General features: G+C 34.8%; 1 long non-coding RNA gene across 1 annotated transcript in view; it reads right to left on the bottom strand.

The window, feature by feature from the left end:
• The window catches only part of LOC122159706, a 45116-nt gene that overhangs the window by 1320 nt on the left and 32532 nt on the right, over window positions 1–11264 (bottom strand). The window contains exons 3-6 of the long non-coding RNA XR_006168593.1: window positions 10910–11074; window positions 9029–9211; window positions 8586–8671; window positions 8002–8156 (exon numbers count right to left, since the gene is read on the bottom strand). This is a non-coding gene — a long non-coding RNA (uncharacterized LOC122159706). The remainder of the gene's footprint in view (window positions 1–8001; window positions 8157–8585; window positions 8672–9028; window positions 9212–10909; window positions 11075–11264) is intronic.

Genomic DNA, 11264 nt, shown 5'->3' with positions numbered 1-11264 from the left:
ATAGATAGATAGATAGATAGATAGATAGATAGATAGATAGATAGATAGACAGATGATACTAAGTACAACACAATGCCAATCCACATTAGATAGAACTTTTGTTTTTTGTTTTATTTTGCTGAAATGTCTGAAAGTATTTCAAGAATAATTTACTTACGAACTTCATATTAACAAAAGAAAAGAATTTTTTTTCCACTCAGTGTGGAACAAGATACTACCTATATTTGTTAAACACTGTCTATCAGCCAGAATTTGCAAATGGAACTAATCAACTTCAGATATTCATTCTCCATTTCCCATAAATATTTTAAAAATACAAAGGCAGTTCCTAAGTTTTTCACCAAATAAACTAGCCTATTAAGATTAAGTGGCCTGAAACCACCATCTGTGAGTTCACATGTATTATCTTGAAAACCTGTATAATCATGTGTATTATAAGTAAGGCTTAATGTTGAAATGCCCAACGTTGTAAACAAGCTTTGTTTACATAAGAAGACAATAGGACTCTTCTTTTGTTTCAGAGTTTACATGTTCAGAGGCTGAGATCACTATTTTTGAAATGTGATGATGGGGATAGACAGTAATTACCTTTGTGAAGGTTTTACAAAGAATCCTGTAAATAAAGCCCATGACAGAAATGTATAGTGTCTCCAAAGAAACAATTATGGTGTATTGTGTTTGAATAATAACTCAGAATGTTTTATTATCATCTGTTTACATAATAAGTCATAATAACTTTTCAAAATATGGTGCTTGCATTTTTATTATTGTCTTAAGTGCACATAGGGGAATAACTACAGCCTAGAATCATAAACTTTGTAAAACTTTCTTGAAGACTGCATTTTTATCCCTATCCTCTTCTGCTCAAACAAAAATGTAAAGGAAACAGAACACACAAATAAAAGTACACTAAAATAATCCCATGTGTCTGGCTAAAACAAAAGACAGGAAATTCTTAAAAGTGTGGTTATAAACTGAAAAATGCCTATAAACATGGCTTCCTACTGTCTCACATTTATATATTCATAATTATTTCACTATCAATATTTTCCTTGCTTATATATATGCAAATTACGTTGTTCAAATCAAGACCACATTCTCAGTCTGATATCTGGAATACAAGCCCTGTTGTCACTGGCTTCTACTGCAGTGTTAAAGATGAAACTGAGAGAAATTCCTAGATTCGCTCTCCTGGAAACTTTATGATTTAAGCCTATTTCTGATCTTTAGCAATATTTCCTTGAGGAGACTGAGGTCCAAGTTAAACTTTCAGGAATTACAAGGGAAATATCAATGAACTCTAGAGATGCCAGAAAGACAAATGACAAAAGCAGTTAAAGCAAAAGTGCTGAGCATTTTTTAAGTTCTCCACTTCAAATTCTTGTTGCCCACAAGATGCTTCAGAAAGGTGCAGAGGTACTCACAGACCTCACAGACCCTCACAATGGTTTCAGACATCTAGCCCACACAGTAGAATCCAAAGCCAAGATTGGAGAGCTGTTTTCTACAGAAAACAGATGATGATATGTGGGAGGACTAACAAAATACAAATACTGTGGAGTTATCTAGAACCTAATTCATAATTTTGAAAGCCAGATAATGCCAACCTACGTTGTTTAGGCACTCTTTCACAGTGGAAGACTGTGGTTATTTCCATCCACTCAGTGTCCACAGACCATCACAGTAATTCAACTTTTGCTTCAAAGGCTCCATTTTTTTTTTTTTTTTTTTTAAACATAACTGCCGATGAAGATGAGATGTTAATGATGCAACACTAGATTATTCTTAGTTCTATTAATGAATAGAATGAAATAATGAAACTATTTAATGAAAAATAAACATAAAAATTGTGTGGGGCAAAAACAAAAGTCAGAATCCTTCTTGCTCCATAAGAAAATTGTTTCTTTCCTTCTCTATCTCCTTGAATCTTAACCAGTTTTCAGCTGTAGTGCACATCTGTACAGCGATGTAGACTAGCCTGGAACCCAGTGGGTAAGGTGTTCCTCCTCAGAAATTATAGTTTAAATGCCTGAGATCAAAGCAGATGTAAAAAGTCATCTCCTTCTGAAAGGTTCCCAGATTTATTGGCATATTCTACATGTGTCTGAGTGCACTTTCCAGGTCTCAGCTACAAGCTAACACTACCATTTATCTTCTGGATTCCCAGACTGCTGAATTCAGATGGTGGTACATTTCTTCACTCTGAGCCCTTCTGAGAATGGTCAGAAACAGAATATCATGTGCTCTCAGAAACATTCACAGCTAACATGGAAGATGGTTATGTTTAAATGATTCTCTGGTCAGGCAGACACTGAATGCAAGGTTTTCAAGTCACAGTTTCAACGTAGGCACCTTAAACATTCCAGTATTCTATTTTAGGTAAGTAGTTTTATTGACTCTAACCTGCTGATTATTTGTGAGATGTAAAAATCTACTGATATATTTCCTCACATCTGATGTTGCTTCTTTACTGCTAAGGAAGAGGTAAAATATTACGCTTAAATTCTGCCACGAATGAGCACAAGAGCTCAAATTCTGCTCCAGTTCTAAAAAGGTACTTTTTTACGTGGAATGTTTCTGAATTCTTATTTATTTTTCCTGAGAGTCTTTCAGATGTGTATCATTCACTTTAAAGTTATTTCCCACGTTGCATTCTTAAAGTAAAAAGATCAAAAGAGTGGATGGGTTCAGAGCACAAGCTGTAAGCTAGTTATAATTCAAGATGACTGACAATATTTGAATCCTGTTCTGACAAACTATATAAATAACTAAAGAATATGGATTCTTTATTTGACTCTTTCAAACAAATTTCTGCCTAGACATACGTAGAACCAAGCTAATCCTATGGATAGAGGATCTGGGCTCAGCAAGCAGTACAGCCACCATTGTTTCTCACAAACACAAACATGTGCACCAGTCCTTTTTTTTTTTTTTTTCTGGTAAATCCATACTTGTGCCTACAACTAGTCTTTTATCCCAGTTCAGTTGCCAATTTAGTCGGCCTCTGTGTGGATCCTTTTCCTCAGACTTTTAATTACCTGATAGTTTACCAGCAGCATTATTGGTCAGCAAAGATACCACTCATAGCCACACCAGTGGACTCTACATACACAGGTGGAACATATATACATATATATTTTCAGTATGATGGCAGATTTTTTTTATACAGAACTTCCTTTTGCTTAATTATTAACTGCTGTATAATCTGTCAAAGTGCAAAAAAGACTGAGTGTTCTGATAGTTTGTCAGAACATTTACTAGGATATTTGCTGAGCATCCAATCTATACATGGAAATGGACTAGTTTGTCCTCTTATGTCAACCAGCTGATCACTCCATCTGCCAGGATCTTTCAAAATGATGCATTTTATTTTCTTGTGGGAAAAGAAAACTGCAACACAAATTTGAATCCGTTACCAATTTAGTGCTGTCATACTGTTCTATTGAGCATTATAGGCTGGTTCGAAAGTTTACATGACTCTTATTTGGTATTAAAATGTATAGTGTTTTTTAATAATTTCTAAAGTCCTTTTGGCTTTGTGCTTCTTCTAATGTATAACTTTTTCCCTTTTGGGTGTGGTCCTCTTTCAGCATATACATCTTTCCTGGCAACATTGAAGAAACTGTATCAGACTTCAATGTCAGAATCTTTCCTCATTTAAATGTATCCAAATAATCATTTCCTCTCCATCTTCGGCGTTTGCATGCATAAAATACTTGAAAATAGTTATGCTTCCTATGAGCCATTTAGTTAATCTCCAATGTACATGCACATATTTTACTTCTTTAATCTTTCTTCATAAATCAGTTTCTCTGTCCCCCTTAATCGTATGTATTAGTTCTCTCTATACTCTCTCCAAAACCTTTTATTTCTTCTTTCTTTTTGGCTGTCAGATCCATTGCTTTAAAAGGCTCTTCATTTTAAATTTAGTTAAGTGCCAAAGGAAAAAGAAAAAGAAAAAAAAAAAAAAAAAAACTTGATAGAAAAAAAATAGTAATAAAAATATTTCCTAGTTTTCCGTAAGTTTCAGCATAAAGTAAACATATTCCAATTAAGATAATATATATTACAACCATTCCTCCTTTACTTTTGCAATTAATACTGGATTTTCGTAATGTAACAAAGCATCTTTACTGCACTAGAATACAGGATGGGATATACTTTTTCCGTCTTTCAGATTCTACTGTCCTTTCAAAACATTTCTCAATGCCTAAAGCTTAATTGATCTGTTGTAGGTTACTAAATCAGGGTGGAATGATGAATCACAGAACTGACTTTGCCAGATATAAAGAGAGCTTAAGACATTCAGAACCTGAGCTCATGTGAACCTACATTTTCAGAGGTTTATAAATACAGACTTTTGCATCTGGACAGATGATTTGTGATCTCTTCCACACATGAAAACACATGAGAACCAATGCATTATTCTATAGTATACAATAGTTCTTCAAAACCAGGTTTTTTAAGGTGTTGTGTTTATCTGGAGACCTTCAGGATTTTCAGCCAAGATGCAGCTTTGCATCTAACTTTGCAGCCTAGACAATGCATGGGTGGGAAAGTTCTCAGTAATTAAATATCAAGACCCCCAAGGCATTACATCATTCTCTCAAGGAACTGAGTATTGAAGAAGTTAGCATCAGAGTCAACATTTACACAGAGACACATGCATATTATGTAATTAAAAGATTAAGGTAAAATTAAGACACTGCCTTTGGGAAAGACTGTCTCTTAACTGGCAGAAAGATTATTAAACTTGCCACATCAGATACTTTTGTTAAATTGAAGATCTTAAGAAAACAAACTCTTATTTATAATTCTCCTCCCCTTAAATCTTGAAGAAGAGCTGGAAAACCATGGAATTTCTTGTCAAAAGCATCATGATAAAAAAGAAATCTGCTATGTTTAATCAGTCCTTCAATAATCTTAAGGTAGGTTTTCATTAAGGTAACATATTGTTCCTCGGGGAAACATTTATTTCCTAGGAGCTTCTGTCAAACATATTTTTTCCTAACCAACAAGCATAAGAATTATAATTGGTATTGATCTACAGACCACTTACAGATGTGTTGCAATGAGTGAATGTCCTTTACCCAGTTAGTAGAGCTTCTTCATTCCAGCCTGAGTGTTCAGAATATCTGCTTCTCCACAAATCTTTGCTCTTAGAAACACGTAGAGACTGGGGAAGTTGCTGAATGACCACAAGGCTTGAGAAGCTGTGGAATCACCTCTGGGAATTGACACAATGCTTTCTGAGAACGGCTTTTGAAACACCACTGTAAGCTACTGAAAGATGTGAATGATTCCTGTGAACAGCAGGGAGTATGCCCAGCAAAGGGTGGTGGATCTTGCTTTGCTGGTAAAATATTTTCATACATGAAAAACAAAGTTTTTCTTTCTCAGCCATGTAACTATGACTTCCAGAAATGATGAAATGATCAGTAGTGCAACATAGCTCACTGGGCACCCGGCATTTGATTATCTGTATTGTGCTTTCTATATTATTTCAGTGAACTGAAAATTAGTTCATTATTCTAACAGCAGAGACAAGCAGCTTGATAAGATGTTGCCTGTTTTTCTTTCTTTTCCTTTTTAACCTGTTGAGCTGTTTACGTAATAAGTGATAGCAAGTCAGAAAGTTCAACTAAAGTAAAATGCCGTTAATGGAATTTAGTGCTTTTGTTGCTTTAAAAAGCCTTTCATAGATAATAAGTATTTGTAAAAAAGAATATTTTGAAATATTAGTTTATGCTTGCTTTCCACTTCTATTTTAAGACTATATAGAATAAAAAAAAATGAAGAGACAAGAAAGTAAAAGTGATAGTACTCAAATAGCACTCACAACACACTGAAAGATTTTGTTTGAGAAAAACATTATAAAAACAAAGCTTAGCAGATTAAAAAATAATAATAATTAATCTGCTAAATAAATTTCTTTTATCATTTTCCATCAGAAAATCAAAAATAACTACAATTGTTTTATTTAATCTGTTCCTGTAAATTAGATTTGCGGTATTCTTTCTCTCATATTTTCAGAACTGAACAATTTTTTTCTATATGTGCTGTTTCAGTCCAAGTCCTCACTTTCAAATATTTTAATTTTATGATATCTCTTCTGCTTTATTTCATTTGCAGTTTTGTTCTTCATTTTTGCATCAGCAAGAGCTGTACCCTTCATCAGTGCTTATATCTTCTTAAAGGAGGATCTGTGACCACATTTGAAGTATCTGCTGCCAGTTGTGATGATTTTACCCTGACGGGAAGCTAAACTACTACATCACTCTCCCATTACTCCTCACCAAAGGAGAAGAGGAAGAAAATGAAATGAAAAGGGGCTCAGGATTTGAGATTACCATCGCTGGACAGTGATTATTAGAATAAATAAACATAGTGTGGAAAAGTCTTTGTATATTCATTAAAATACCCAAGTGTGGCATTCTACTGGAGATTTAATGAGAAGAAACTGACCCTGAGACTTAGAAATTCGATTTGTTTACTTTTCTACAAGGACAGACATACATAGATAAAAAAAAAAAAAAAGATTTTGTTTCTCACCTTGATACATCTAAGTGTTTACAATGGGAGCTAAGCAGTAGCATAGCAATGTAGTAAAAGTAGAGACTAAAGTGACATAAAAAGTGCACTGAGGGCTACCTTATTCCCAATTCCAGATGTTCAAGAATAGTAAATGCTTAACAGTGATGCAAAAGGAAATTATAGAAAAGAAACAATCAGAAAGAACTCCTAAATGATTAAAGGTATCAAAAAATTGATGAGGTGGAAGACTGAAAAACAGATAAGACCAAAATAAAGATTTTACAATTTAAAATTAAATTTTAGCAAAATATAATTTTCTATTTTATTTATTTTTTATTAAATTTAAATTAAAGAAAAAAAAAAATTAAACAGGCCTAAGAATAAACTGTTATTGAAGAACAGAATAGGGATTATGGAGAATCATTCCTAAAGGGATAAGGTAAAAAAAAAAAAAGGTGGAAAATTTAAACAAATTCTTCACACAGCTGTTCAGAAAGAAATGTCAGCTCACAGAGCTGTACAGATATAGGCACATATTTTCTGAAGAAAAATGAAGGAAAAAATACCTAAGTAAACACACATTGTATGTGATATAGTACAGATGACAATCTTAGCATGTATCAGATAAAATGGTTTCTCAGTGCTAAAGTATATGCACTTCAGAATTAACAGAAAGGGACAAAAAACAACATCACTCTTCAGAAGGCTAATTTACATCACTTCACCATTCAAATAACTTTTTCCTTTTCAAAATGTTGCTTTGAAGTCAGGTAGGCTGCTCACATGACTGACAACTCTAGGACAGTGAAAAAGATGTTTTAGTGGAATTAAAGAAAAAGTAATAGAAAGAGTGCAGGAGGTATCTGTGCAGAGAAGGGCCCCATGCAACTCCTCTAACAGCTTGTCTCTAAAAACTCAAGGACTGGGTTTAAATGAGAGAAACACTTTGTCTTTCTGGCATGCTTTAGCAATACCTTCTATGCAGGAAAGCAATTTGCTTCAAGACCAAACAGAAATGCACATTGGTAGGAGTGATGTATTACAAAAACAACAGAACATAACTAAATTCAGCAAATTATGGAGCAATGGCTATTTCAGTGAGAGTCAGAGATTCATCTAATGAGATCCAGGAGTTTCAGCTCTGAACAAAAAGTGATGAACTCTCATAACCTGAATTCAAGATTAAATTCCTATAAGTAACCCCTATTGTACATTAAAGGTAACTATCCATCACATTTTTAAATATATCTACAAGGGAGTTAGTAACTTCAGTCTAAAAAATTCAAAACACAGACATATTTTCAGCCAAAACAAAGCCAGAGCCAGGAGTAATTTTAATTCTTTCACTAAGTATTGCTTTGGCCATGAGACTACGTGTAAAATGGATGTGGTTGAAGCCACAATGGACTGTAAGGTTTATAGGATGAAAAAGTTGCTAAGGAAGAGCTTGCATGCCTAAAAACTTACATTATTCCAGCTGGAGTGCATCCTGTAGCAACAGTACTTCTTTCTTCTTCCATATCTTCCCTAAAAATCTCAGTGCTCTGGCTGAAGACAGGCCGGAAGAGGCACATGGACATTTGCCTCTTTCACATTGCTTGAAAACCTGGTCCTTGTCTCATCTGGGAACAAGACAGTCATGCTAAGTGGATGCATCTCTCTGCATCTGTGGAGAGATAGTAAATGTGCTGTCTGGAACATATCTGCATTCTAGGAGATGAGAAACTGGCTTGGGCTGCTTGATTTCACTTCTACTCAGAGAAATGGGGCAATGAACTTTCTAATAAACAGGTTTGATTCACAGAGGGATGACTCCACCATCAATCATTCCACCAGAGGAACAACTCAAGATTCCAAACTTTTAACCAGATGATTTTTTCAAAAGAATTTAAAAAAAAAAAAAAAAAAAAAAGTAAAAAAAAAACCAAGGATCAAGTAGTAACTAAAAACAATTACTAAGATATCACAAGTACACCCATAGGGTCCACTAGCCTATGGGTTAGTTTTAATGTGCCACTGGTTAAATCCTGTGTACTGAACAAAATACTTACCAAAACAATACATGCAAAGTAATAAATACTCAAGCAGCACTCTATGTCCCACATCCACTCAGATGCCAAAAGAGTGTATTTCCAGTCTGTGAAATACAACAAGTATAAGCAATGTTTCTCCACAAGCAAACATGCATTACTCGGAAAAAGCACTTTTAAGGCAGTCAGTGTGATCTTTAAAAGCCACTCCCAGTAAATAAATAAATAAACACCTCTACCTGCACAGCTATCTGAAGACAAGTTAACAAATTCTGTTTTCCACTTGTTAGCAAATCAGTTGTTCTGTAAAGAGTGCATGATCAAAACCTATAACAGCTTGCACGTGTATAAAGTGGGGCAAAAAATTCAAATGAAGCATTTCTGACTAAAAAATGTATGAAAAAAAAAACAAAATTGAAAGCTGAAGCAGACGTCAGATGACCATTTTGGCATTTATAACTCACTTTTCCAGGACATTGCCATGTCTTTTCACTCAGTATAGCCTCTGAGTCACATATTAAGCTGATCAAATTTGTGTATTGCAGTAAACTGAAGCTTGAAGTTGCCTCCACTTCTTTCATTTCGTCTACAGTTTTGTTTGGGGGTTGTTTTTTTTTTGTTTTTTTTTCTTTTTCGCTTGCAGAAACCTGAGGGAAAAAAAGATTTTTGGGGTTACTATTGAAGTAGTTTATTCAGTAGTCAATGAACTGAGAAAAACAGATAGTTATAAACTGACCTATTATATACCACGACCCTTTTCACATCATAGTTATTCTTTCCACTCTGTTGCTATATTTTAGTGAATACACTATGAGTATGAGAATATTGCTCAAAGAGCAAGGTGAAGATTTGTCCCATTAGAAATCTGCTTTTTAACTTACATTTAATGAGGTTATCACATACGTCTTTATGAACTTTCATCCCTTGCTGAAAGGTAAAGTTGAAATTGGGAGATAGATTGCATCAGCTATTGGGCATTCTGGGGTTCTCCCTTATTTTAAAAACCTTCTATCTGCCTAATTATAGCTAATAAGTATCATTTAGAAACATAGCAGAGAACTCATGATTTCCTTCTTCACCCAATGCCCAGAAAATGCATATCTGAGAAAAAAATCTTGAAGGTATTTGTGATCATGACCCATTCTCATTATCTGTATCCATTCTAAGATTTTTATATTATGTGAATGAATATTTTAAAGTGAAATTATAGTATTCAATGGCAAATTACAACTACATGTGACCAAGAGAGGATTAAACCCATCATTTTGCTTAAGATCTCTGATGACTGGAGTAATTGGATGATAGCTGTAGGGCATCTTTTTGGTCTGTAATTAGGTTATTTCTTTCTCATCCCTTCACTGTGTGTATAATTATGAATTAATTTGAAATCCCACTGTGAGTAAAGAAAATCAGTTTAATATAATGGAAGTGCAGAAGCCAAAAGATACTACTTCTTAAAAGATTTTTACTGCTCATTTCAAAATACTCAGTCTGGCCCAAAGTTATATCCTTATGAACTGCATGGCTGATATTTGGTTTCTCTTCTAACTTTATACAAGTGCTGCTCTGGAAGTAATGCCTCCTGTTTTATTATGTTGGTGTACAATGTCAGAGGTAGATTTTAGTGGTATGTCAGTAGAAGCTGAACCTTCACACCAATCTTACATTACATTTTGTTGCTGTGTGACAGATGGCAGTAGAGGGGCAGTCTGACAAAATGGCATCTGACATGGAAGCTTGTGAGAAGAAAAGATATGGAACTGAATTCCTGTATGTGGGAAAAAAATTGCACCCATTGACTTTCACTGATGCTTGCTGAACATTTATGGAGACAAAACAGTGGACATGAGCATAGTGAGGTTGTGGGTGATGTGTTTCAACAGCGGTGATAGTGGCAGTGTTTCACCTCCATTGGTGCAAATTTTTACAAGAATGTCAGACAGGTTCTTGTTCATGACTGGCAAAAATGAACAGCTAATGACAGTGAATATGCTGCAAAATAACACTGTTGTTGAGAATTTTCTCTATGAAATAGTGTTATTATGCTCTTTGTTACAATTTCTATGGAAATTAATGGCAAGTATTACTTTTGAATCAATCTATGCTCTTGGACATATTTTCTCTTTTAAAATAAATGAATTTTCAAAGCACCACACTTTGCTCCAGTATCTGTCAGTACATGTCAACAGCACAAAAAGGTAGTGGAAAGAAATGAAAAGTAACTATGAGAGTTTTGATAGACAGTATTAGCATCAGAGAACTTAGAGGCAACTCTCAACACAGTCAACCATTTGATCCTTTTTACCCTGAAAGTGTTAAACATTGCACAACCCCAGATAGCATACCTGCTACTATGTGCAGGAGGAGCTCACCGTTTCATCTCCTGGCTGAGATCTGCTTCCCTTCCTTTATCACAACACTGTGGTCGGATGCATCAGACCTCCTGCTTGCCTTAGTGACAATACAGGTAAAAACATGCATTTCTGACAGATGGATAACCCCAAGCAGATCTGTGGAAACAATGTTTTGACTTGCTGAACTTCCTGTTTCATTCAAAAGACAAAGGTGTTTTCATCTGTCCCCAGAAACTTTGAAAGGGTTCAGTGAGAGGGTCCCAGGTGTGATCTGAGCACCAGTGATGTCAGCAGAGACCCCAGGAGCTGAGCAGGGTATGAAGTTGAGAGGAAGACCAGAAGAAAA

Source organism: Centrocercus urophasianus, unplaced genomic scaffold, assembly GCF_019232065.1.
Source record: "Centrocercus urophasianus isolate 14NV4802_14NV808 unplaced genomic scaffold, USGS_Curo_1.0 seq_16, whole genome shotgun sequence".
Taxonomy (NCBI): Eukaryota; Metazoa; Chordata; class Aves; order Galliformes; family Phasianidae; genus Centrocercus; species Centrocercus urophasianus.
Note: the sequence above shows the minus strand (reverse complement) of the source record. Positions and strands in the feature narration are given on the sequence as shown.